At 27.2% G+C, this 12,229-nt stretch overlaps 1 long non-coding RNA gene across 1 annotated transcript; it reads left to right on the forward strand.

Moving 5' to 3' along the window:
* Positions 1 to 8,950: 8,950 nt before the first annotated feature.
* On the forward strand, positions 8,951 to 11,575 carry LOC136081838 (uncharacterized). Its single transcript, XR_010639174.1, has 4 exons — positions 8,951 to 9,599; positions 9,799 to 9,895; positions 10,644 to 10,716; positions 11,399 to 11,575. It is a non-coding gene; the product is annotated as an uncharacterized LOC136081838 (long non-coding RNA).
* The last annotated feature ends 654 nt before the right edge of the window (positions 11,576 to 12,229 follow it).

Here is a 12,229-nt window from a genome sequence, read left to right on the forward strand (position 1 = left end):
TGAGCTGTGCAAATATATAAAAAATTCTCATAAAGCAACTCGTTGCAAGATAAAGTATATCTTAGAAATAGTGATATCTAAACCCCAATGATTGGATATACTTTTTTTGCTGCGAGCACCAGAAAAATGCCAACCCTTAATCCAAACTCTTAAATTTTCCAGCTTTTGTATAAAACTACTATTTAGAATTAAAGCAGAGAGTGTTGATTTATCTGCTTTTAGTTTACAAGAGTTCAAGATGTCAAATAAAATATCCTTATTTTTAATAAAAAAGGCTGTTGACAAAACATTTTCAGGCAATAGTTGTACAGAAGGATATTAAGGTAAAGCAGCAGCTTTACTACTAAAAATTTGTGTTGCCAATTTTACTTGCATGGCTGATAGTGGCTAATGCGGTAGTGGTGTAGTGGTAAAGCGCTCGCTTCATAAGCAAGAGGTTCCGAGTTCGATTCCCACCACGCCCCTAGTAGTACCGCGCTCAACTTGTTTCTCCGCGCAGCGGCCTTGTTCGTCAAGGTTTGTGTTTCGGAGTTATAGAATTGAGAGAGGGTTATAACCATTATTAAGTAGCCTCCTCATCTGTAGTGGCCTTATTGGCCTTGAGGAGAAGAATACCAAAAAAAAAAAATAGTGATCCTGGATCTAAATGACAATCTGTTAACTTTGGCACAAGTCAGACAGCATTAGCTTTGTCTAAATTATAAAGTTCTTCCAAATGCTTCCACGATATTATTTTACCATCAGATAAAATGTCATGTTTTATTAAATTGTTTCTAACATTTTTTTAAAGATGTGGTGGATGAAATATTATATAAACTTCTACTCCAGTAGTTGGATGTGAAATTTGTTGATTTAATAATGAAAATCCTAAAAATTTGAGAGCTCTTATATTACTTGAGCTTTGATCACAAACAAGACATCTTACAGCTAAACATATTTTATGTAGATAAACCAAAGTATTATTGACTATTTTTGCTAAATTGGTTGAACACATAGTAGTATTACTGTAAAAATATGCAATTGGTTGTTTTCATTTTGTTGATAACCCGCGGAAAATCAATACAACTACTTGGTTTACTGGTTTGCTATTAGATTGACTTTCAATGATCTTGCCATTGTTTTTGTCATAATCAAGATGTTTCTTTAAAAGCATTTCATCAAAAACAAGGCTACAGTTTTGTTCCAAATTTTTCATGGTATCTACTCACATTATTAGTAAAGCCATAACCGCATCGGAAAAACCAGATTCTAGGGTCCCAAAAGATTTTCCAAGAAACATTAAAATAGTGCTTCTAGCAGGTAACGAAAAAACTTTTCTAAACATTTTAAAAGCTTGTGGACTGCGATACATGATTCTTAAAGCTAAAATTTTATCTTTAACAGTACAACGTTTTCTTTGTTTGACACAATTATTCATACGTAATTGACTTTCAAAAAATTTAAGTTGGGTGTTTGTTAAATATTTTTTAGACAAATTAATAATATATTTTATTGAACTATCGCATTTTTTTAACATCTCTTGCTTTATCTTCAGGTTTTTGAGTTTTTTTTTTAGTTGAAAAATCTTAACTTGAGGTGATAAGTACTTATTTTTAAAAGTAGTTTTTACAGTTACATTATTTGTAATACTATTCTCAACATTATTTATTTCATTTAATTCTACTTTATTGTTGATTTCTTTTTTTTTTTTTTGTATTTTATCTGGTAAATGAAGTCTGTTTGTAGGCTGTTTTCTCTTTAAATTTAACGTAGAAGGTTGATTTGGAAAGTTAAAAATTGTTGGTAGAGCAGTTACAAGTATTCTTTTACTACCATTATTGGCAAGATAGTATGGTGAAGAATCAAAATGTTCACTAAAATAGTATAGTTAAGATTAAGTTATTTACATGATTTTGTTTCAAGATCTTGACGACGACAGTTACGAACCCTAAGCTTGCATCTAAATAATAGGTTAAACCTAATTAATTTAGTGGAATTATTTATATCATATTATGTATAAATATTTTTTGTTTCATAAAATTTAAAGTAAAACAGTGTTTTAAAAGTTTCTTTAAATTCTTAATATACTAGTTATTTAATAAATTTGATTTGACCAATAATTACTTACCTAATTTTATTCTTTGAAAATCTAAAAAAAGATATATTATTTCCAACAATCTTTCCACGCTTGTTTACTCAACTGATGGCTGTGAAAAAGGCTGGCATATTTAATATTATGAGTATTTATAGAAAAGCAATTTAATTCTTGAAAAGCAAAATTTAATAATACTATAGTATATAATATATTTAGTAGACAACAAAGGTGTATAATAAATTTATTTTGTTTATAATATGGTCCCGTAAGACATCCCATTAGCTAAATTCATTTCAGAGGAAAGATGATAACTTAGTTATTAAAAAAAATCAACAAAACAATACTCTCGCTGCTGCTATTAGTTCCCAATTCATCATGATTAAAAATTCGAAACAAAATGCAAATGTATGTACGTTATTTAAAGCTAAAAAATAAACTGAAGCCTAATAGCCCATTAGGCTTCAGTTTATTTTTTATAAAATATCTTGTTTGATGACCATTCAGCTTTAATTTTAGGTACTTTAAGTGAGACTGCAATAAAAATACATGTTTGCTATTCAATAACAATATTTGATAGCTTATTAAATAGGATGAAAAAATTAGTGGAGATGCTTTTACAGATATTGTGACCATAAAAAGGAAGGAAACTGCCGACTTCCTGAAAAAGCATAAAGAATGCTACAAAGTTAAAATAGTTACCTGGTTAAAAGTTGCATGCATCAAATCTAAGAGTATAAAATTATATTGTGCCTATTTGAGATCAGTTGTTTTCCTTTTTGATTGATTTAATCCTGAAAAAGAACATTAAAGTTGACCTGTTAGTTCTAGTAAGTTGTGTACTTTTGCTTACTTTCACTTTTGTGTTTTTTAAAACACATTAATGATAAAATACTAACTGCAATCAAAACTATAAAAGAAAAGATTTAAGCTTTATCTTGCACAGAACAGTTTCAAAGAGTAACCATTTTTTTAAATTAACAGAGTCCTTTAAAAATAAAAAAAAGAGATGACATAGCTATATCAGCAGATCCAGAACTAAACTATTTTTAAAAATATATATCATTATTTGTTAAAAAATTGAAATAACACTTTTAAAAAATGGCTGTTTAGCTGTAACGTGTTTGTATTGTACCAATGAAATTTGAACGCAAATCATCTGTCTGTCAACATTTACATTATAAATAGTCACAAAGAATTGCCTTTGTTTTATCAGACTGTATTTGTTTTAATACCTCATTATTTGATTTAATTATACTTCACATAGATTACACTAAAATTGAAAACATTGACTTCTATATAAATAAACTCATAGAAGATTCAAGCAATAATAATACTTGAAGAAAATTACACTTTTAAAAATAATACCAAAAGAGTCACGAATAATATTCTTAATAACGCTGAAAATACTGATGTACAAAGCACTTATAAAGGTTTAAAAGTCATAACATATTTTTTATTAATAGAGAGCGTTTTGATATTGGAATTATTAATATTGATCTTAGTAACCCCATGGCTCTAAAACAATTTGGTATTAATTACATAAACATAGAACAAAACACAAAGTAGTGGCATGATTACAAAAAGCATAAAATTACAGCTGGTTGACCATCTAATTTACTTGGTTTTTTTGGGAAACTTTTAAAATTTTATATTATATTGAAATGTTTTTGAAAATAAGACCAGGCTTCTACATCAGACCTAGACCATTTAGAAAATATTCAAAAAGTTAAATTATTTGAAAACTTCTTTCTAAAGCTAAAGTTGAAAAATGCCTATACTTTATTAGCCTAATCAACAAATATGGATGTAGCCCTTATAAAGATATGTGAGCCTGATAGAAGAAGTTTGTTAAACTAGAAAACTCAAAATTGTGTTGATTGTGTTGGGCCATGAATAGCAAGTAGAAAATTTTCCTCAATGCCGGCTACAGGTTGAGTGGGCAGATGCAAAACTTTATGTTTTTTAATCATACCTGCTAGAGACCAATACATCAAACATTTTTAAATTAAATAAAATAATACCTTTCTAGTCATTGTTGAAGAAACAGTAAATTCAATATATGGTTGGAAGAAAATGAAAAACTGAAATTATCTTGAAATCAAGTTTTGCAATCTAATTTTGTTATGTTAAAAGTCAAATTTAGCGATTTGGTTTTGTTATATTAAAACCATTAAAAACATTAAAGTTTGTTTTTTAATTGTAAAAAAACTTAAAGTTTGTTGTTATTGTAACTTTTTGAGATAAAAGGAAAAAAATAGCTCAAAAGGAAACGAAAAATTTTTTTCTCCGTTTCCTTTTGAGCTGCTTTTTGCATCTGCTTTAATTGTGACTCATTTAATTGTGACTCATTTAATTGTGACTTATTTAATTGTGACTCATATGCTTCCTTAGAAGTAAGCACAAAAAACTTGTCTGAATTCTTAGCTTTTTGCACTTTGTAAAATTTGGATCTGAATATAGCAAAATAACCCTATCTCTATCTCCTGGATAAAATGAATTTTCAAAAGGGAAATTTGGGGCAAAAGATCTAGTTTTTACAAATCAGAAGCTAAAGGAGTTGAAACTATAAAATCAATTTCATGCTGATCAATAGGCTATTCAATTTCAGAGTCAGACATAATTCTAAAGCTGTCTTGAAACTTACTAGTAATTGGAGTTTTATTACTTGCAGTTTTTAGTTCCATAGTTTTTATACTTAGTTGCTACCATGTTCTGGAATTTCGACTACGGTTATTGGTTCAGCTAAATAGTCATGATCATATGATGTAGCAAATCTTGGGTTGGTAATTAGATGTTGTTCCAACTCAATATCTGGTACTTTTGTGCTGTCTGTTGTTTGATTAATCTGCTTAATTGTTGTTGTATTATCAATTGTTTTAATTTGATCAAAGAGATTAGTCATAAACCTGTCTTTAGAACACATATAGTTTGGCAAGTAAGCTTTAGCCAGAATAATCGAATTATATGGAAAGATTCCACATGATTTAAAGTCAGATTCAATATTAGCTTTTGTCATACTTTTATTCCTGGCTTTGGTTAAAAGCCAAGAAAAATTGGCCTTGTTTATTATAATCCCAGGGTGATTAGACATCATATCCTGGGCTGCTTTATTATATGAAACTTTGAATGGCTTAAATACAGTTCGATCGAAAGGTTGAAGTCAACTGCTTGTATGAGCAGGTAGTTTAACAATTTCAATTCGGTTTTGTATGGCCATATTTATTAACTCAACGAAATTGTGGGAATCGTGGCCATCCAAAATTAAAACTTGTGGACGTTGTGGTCCAATGTTTTTTAAAAATGTAAGCTCAAACCATAGTTTTGCAATCCCTTGTTTAGTCCAGCAGCTCTAACAGACATTTTAGGTGAACTAATAACACTGTTTATAGCTTCAAGTAACACTTCCTCTTTATATTTCATATATTTACCTCGATTTGGATAACATTGTTTCTTATTATGATTTTTTTTATTATCAGCCATTCTAAAATGAAAAGTTTATATTATAAATTATTGAAATTTTCAATTAAAGATTATTTTTGAATATAATTTCAGTTATAAGTAATAATCTACATGAAACAATATGATATCTTTCAATTATTTAGACTTTTGTTTATTTTTAAGTCATCATCCTCATATTTTAAAAATATTATATAAATATTTAACTAAATAAATGCATATATTTAAGATTGATAACTTTTAGGACATACATTTAACATAAAGTTCTTATACTAAAAGAACAAAATCTAATAATATAAATACAAGTATGAGTTTTCAGACACTCGTGAGCCTAATTTTGGCCTTGGCCGGAATAAGGTTTATTGCTGGCCGGATTTTCGTTTTTCTACCAGGTGCATTTAATTCAGAAATACAATCTATAGAAATGACTCAGCATAATTATAAAGCTAAAATTGTCTTTTTTTGAAATATATTTATTGTTTAAAATAATTAACATTTCGTAAAGTAATAAATATTTAATGTTTATTAAGCTTCAAACTGGATGCTTACATGATACTTTAAATCTAAAGTAGTACTTTTTTGAGATAAATTTTGTCATGATGTTTCTTCTATTATAAACACCCACCAACTAAAATAATGTCTATTTTTTATTGACTGAGTTCATATAAGACTCAAAAAAGTGGCATTTATAAACATAAAACAGAAATTAAGAAAGAAATATTAAATTTAAAATGTGGCTGGAATTTGGTCACTGGCTCGAATTTGGTCACTTTACCCAATGGATTTTTAGCCAAGTTGCCAGCCATTGACGCAAACGTACGGCGTATTTTGAGAAAAACAAAAAAACTGGAAACATGTTAAATATATATGGAAAGTTAATTATATATGGAGAATAATGTAGGCAGTTTTTGGCAATAAAAAACTTATTTTTACTGCGAGCGCAGTAAAAATGAACTTTTGAAGCAAAATAAATTTTGTGCAAAAAAGAAATGTCGAAACTTAATCCTTAATCTTGCAAATGAAATGTCGAAACTTACCCTTAATCTTGCAAATGAAATCGGGAATTTTTTTACTATTTATTATGCAAAACAACGCGCAAATAGACCATTATCGTAATAACGGTATAAGACGTATAAAGCGGAGTTAAAACGCTTATAGCATTTTTGCGATATAGATGAGGTTTATTCTACAAATTCTTACAAAATAAAACTGAAACCCATATGAAACTTATACAAAACCCACAAAAAAAACAAAAAACAAAAAAGGCCTCAAACTTCCCAATTTACTGACGTGTGATAAATATCCAAGTCCTATTTTGCCAAATGAACATATCTAAAAAAAAAGTCCCAATTTACCGATTGATTCATTGAGTGGGGGTATGTCACCGTCCTACCTTCCTCCCACATGTTCTCCGCACCGGCCTTGACTACATCTAGCCGTCAATATTCATTCTGAAGAGCGTATTTAAAAGGAGCAAGAGATTTTGAGCACTGCTTTGTCCTAATTTTAAGAGTTATAATTTTTTATTTTTATAAATATTCATTTAGATGTTGTTAGAATTAATGTAATAAAACAAATATTTTGAAGAGGATTAAAGAATTTCGTAAAAAATTGTTTCGATACCATTTTTATGATTTCGATAATATAAAAATATTTCGATGCAAATTCAAGAGATTCAAAAGTGAAATATTGCTTCGGTGCCATTTTTAAAATTTCGATCGCATTATATTATTTTGATACAAATTATAGAGATTCAAAAGTGAAAAAGTATTTCGGAGCCATTTTTAGAATTTTGATAGTATAAAAATATTCTGTACAAGTTATAGAGGTTCGAAAGTGAAATATTGTTTCGGTAAATTTTCGATAATGTAAATAAATTTCGGTACGAATTTTAGAATTTCGAAAACTAAAAATAGTTTCGGAGCTATTTTTAGGATTTCGGCAATTAAAAAAGTATCGATAGAAGATCGTGAACTTCGAAAAATGAAATTCATTTTGGTTCAAAATTAAGTAATTAGAAATCGTTTCAAACTTACCGAAACAACAATGGAATTTCGAAAAGTTTTTTTTTTAACTGAAAATTCAACTTTTGAAAATGTGAACAACCCTAGTTTTTATACCAAAGCTCATCATACAAAACCGTGGCCATGTGAGATTGCAAAAATGCTTTAACTTTAATCTACCTTCTTTGCTACGTTACGTACTTTGCAGAAACATAGTCTTATTGTTTACATTTCAATAAAGGTCCTCTTTTTTACCTCACAAAACATTTTACGGATAAGTCTGTTGTTAGAACAACATGTTTATCAGTGAAATGATGCAAAATACTATTCAGTAGATTTCAAAATACTGCATATGTTGTTATTACAAATGAGTAAGTTCTTCATTTGTTTAGTTTCACTTCTTTTAAGTCACGATCTAACCAGAGAAATACTATACAAATAAATGATAAACTTAAAAAAGTTATCAGTTTCCTTAATTAATTGAATAATATTTCTTAGTTATTTTCCGTAGGACTCTTTTTAGGAATTTTTGTGGATTTTAATGTCTGGGAGACACCTCAAGATAATTTCGTATAGAAACCCAAGTCGGCATATCTAGTATTGTAAATACTCTGAGTATTAATCACGTATGACATACCGCCATTGATACCAGAAAAATGCGCATTTAGTTTTAAGTTTCGAACTCGAGTTCAATACCACTTATTTATCAAAAATACGTATTTATAATATTTGATCAAAATCGGATATGATATCGAATCCGATTTTGATCAAATATTAACAAATAAGGGGGAAAACGAAAATCTTTGCTTATAAAGCGCATGCTATTTTATTGACATTTCTGTTATGCTATTACCTTTTTTGTTCTGTTTTAGAAAATTTAAAAAAATAAGTTAAAATTTTGAGCCAACACTGACACTTTAATTGTTGCTAAACGTTAAATTTTGTTATTAGGATTGCAGTTCTTTTATCTGTTTTTTGTTCTTTATTCAATAAGTATTTGATTTAAGTTAGATATGATTATAATTTGATATTTTATTACGAGATATATGTCTTTATATATAAATATATATGAACCTTTTTAGATATTTTCATGTTATTTTTAAATTTTTTGTTCACACAATTCAAGTTATATATGTTTATAGTTTGCATATGTGTTTATATTATGTTCAAAATTAAAAAGTTTTTGATAAATATATGTATGTGGTAATATGTGTTATATAATTGTTTTATAAATGAATTTTTAAAATAGTATAAAATGTATCTATTGTGTATATAAATATTATAAGAAGTGTTTATATATGTGTTACAAATTTAAATAAATATATTGTGTTTTATAGTTAGTATTTATGTTTATATTATGTTGTTTCCATGACATAGAAACAACATAATATAAACATATATACTAACTATAAAACACAATATATTTATTTAAATTTATATAACATATATAAACACTTCTTATAATATTTATGGACCATGTTTTCAAAGTGTGTGAGTTGGCAAACGTGTTGAGCAAGATTTTGCATAAAGTTGTTATTTATGTTACTAATGTTGTTACATTTGGCTTACCTTTATGTTGGTGTCTATTGTTAAAAATTATAAGTGGTTTTATTATTGAAAGTCACTGCTTTTAATCATTCACTAAAAGCCACTCAAGAAAAGTCATTTTGCCACATATACATTTTGTTTATATCTTAATTTGAATTTTTAGAACCATGACGTACCAACATGAATTGTTTTCTAAAAGCTAACATGAAATAACAATACTTAACAACTACTACTCTCTTATCATGACATCTTATCTCTATCTGTTATATTGATTTGTGATTCATATATGATGTTTTTCTTTGTATTTATCCATTACATTTTTTTATTTCAGATTTATCATATGATGGATTTATGCAATATAAAAGAACGAATATATGTAAATTTTTATGAATTTTTTAAAAACATCTGCTAATAGTTAGTCCAGTCAACGTTCAAACTTCAATTTTGCATATGTCATCTTTAAGTAGTTTCTAGGCTTTTCTAAATGTGTTTCTTATTCACATGGTTTTACAAGCAAGGTATGCAAGCAAATTTGAGCTGAAAGTTTTTTTTTAGCCTTTAAGGAGAAATGGCGTTACACTTTTTTAAATTTAATTTGTTTAAATATAGTAGTTTTAACAAATAAATGTTTGTTTGTTCTTTGTTTTTTTACTTATTTGTTTTCAGATTCTTAAGAACTTGCCAACTTATCTAAGTAAGTTTTTTTTTTCTTTTTAGTGCAATTGGAAAGAGCTAAAAGTTATTTTTTAAAGCAATTGAAAAGAACTGAAGTGTTTTTTAGTTACTTCACATGGTATAACTGATACTGATTTGAGTAAGTTTACTATTTTGTTTTATTTTATATTGGATTTATTTGATATTTGATATATGTTATATTTGATATATATTTTATGTATTTAACATGGAAAACTGACTGTAATTTGTTGACACAAAAGTTTATAAACATAAATCTGCCTATATTTCAGTATATTTTATATTTCTCTGTATCTTTATAAATATTCTTTCTTAGAAAAAATAACAGACTAGAAAAAATAAATAAATTTCTTTGAAAGTAGTTGAAAAAAATGATGATGTATTTCCATATTTCATTGTGTAAAGTGTAATACTACTTTTTAAAGGTATGTGAATAGATATATAGGGGAACATGGGGCAAGATGACGACTGTTTCGAAAAACGCCTATATCTTAGTCTGTCCAAAAAATAAAATTTACCTTTAGCTGGTGATGTAGCGATGTAATAAATCAAGTCAAACGAGGATAATAAGTTTTTTTCTCAATGTCAGAAAAACTTTTTTAATACTTAGCTTTCGTCACAAAAATAATATTTAAAAAGAAACCATTGATAAATCTAGTAAAATTAATCTACTTCCCTTTCAGCTAAAGTCAACTGTTATATTTAGTTTTGCTTAAGAGATAACTGTAGGTTGTCATCTTGCCCCATTCGTCATTTTACCCCATGTTCCCCTATATATATATATATATATATATATATATATATATATATATATATATATATATATATATATATATATATATATATATATATTTAAATAATTAATTTAGAGTAAAATATACTGATTGGCATTGCTTCATTTTTTTATACAAGATTGTGCATTTATTATTTTTATGCATTAAGGTAAAAATAATTTTGTGCATTGTAGTCAAGATTCTTTTTTAATTAAAAATAATTGATGTAAATAAATGTTGTTTAATATTTTTGATAAACGACTAATGTATGTAAACATATAAAAAGATATGGATTTCAATAAATCTTAAGTTTAAATAAAGTCTTTGATTAGAAAAGATCACAATTTGTAAGATTCTTTTACGTTCATTTATTCAGTTGCAACAATAGTAAGATTACTGGTAATATGTTTAATGATAATAGTTAAATTGAAATAGATAGTATTAGGCTCAACAAAGTTATTAATGTAAATGCTTATAGGCAACTTGAAAATAGTAGTCAAATGAAAAAAATAGATCATTTCTAAGAAATATTTTACGATTTGCTTGCTATTTTATGGTATAATTGTTTAAATTGTTTAACTATAATTGTCCCTCGATTGTTCAAATATTGTAATAAATAAAATCTTTTCAGTCCAAGTATTTAAGTTAATAAAATATTTTATTAAGTTGTGGTGTTATTTGCCAGTGTTACTACATTGTGTTGTCTAGCCTTTTTATAATCTTTTTTAATTATTCTGTAGTCACGGAATATATATTTTCTGTTATTATTATCCTAATTCTACTAACAATACAATGCAAATAGTACTTTTGTAATTAAAAATTGTAATTTTTTTTTTAATTTTATTTTTTAGGTATTTTCAGGCTTTCCGTTTCTGGTACCTGTGTTGTGACAGATTTTAAAAAGAACTCAACTGATGTTAATGCGGTCTTCGTCGTTAACTATAAGCAATGACGTTACTGAAAGGGAGTCAAAGTTAAATATTTATAGATAAATTTGTATTTAATTTTTTAGATAATATATCAAGTTATTAATGTGTTTTTATTGTTATTAATGATTTAATAACTCATAACCCGTATTATGGGTTGCTTACTGCTAGTCATTATCATTATGTTATGAATTCATATTAGTTAACAAAATTGTATTGAATATTCTCTAGTTATCGTGTTTTATACGTGTTTAAATGCGAGTTTGATACTCAGTAGGCGTCGTATTGTATACCTGTCTACGCATCTGATGTCGTATTGTATACTGTCTGTATACGCATCTGATGTCTATTTTTAATGCGCGTTTGACACGATAAAATGGCTAACAAATATTCGTAAATAATGCGTATTCTGGAAAGTTTTAAATGCGCATGTAATACCAGGAAAATATCGTATTGAATATTCTCTGGTTATCGTGTTTTATACGTGTTTACAAGAGTTTCAAATGCGAGTTTGATACTCAGAAGGCGTCGTATTGTATACCTGTCTTTATACGCATCTAATGCGTATTTCTTATGCGTATTCGACACGATAAAATGGCTGACATACATACCACATCGATACGTATTTAAACGAGTTTCTAATGCGCATTTACAACTAAATTTGCCGACTGGGAAGTGTTTTTTCTCAACTAATCTCAGTTTTAAGTCTTAAATTTTGTAAAAAGTTTAAAAGCATATTGATTAAAGATTTTACCA

Source organism: Hydra vulgaris, chromosome 06 (genome assembly GCF_038396675.1).
Source record: "Hydra vulgaris chromosome 06, alternate assembly HydraT2T_AEP".
Taxonomy (NCBI): domain Eukaryota; kingdom Metazoa; phylum Cnidaria; class Hydrozoa; order Anthoathecata; family Hydridae; genus Hydra; species Hydra vulgaris.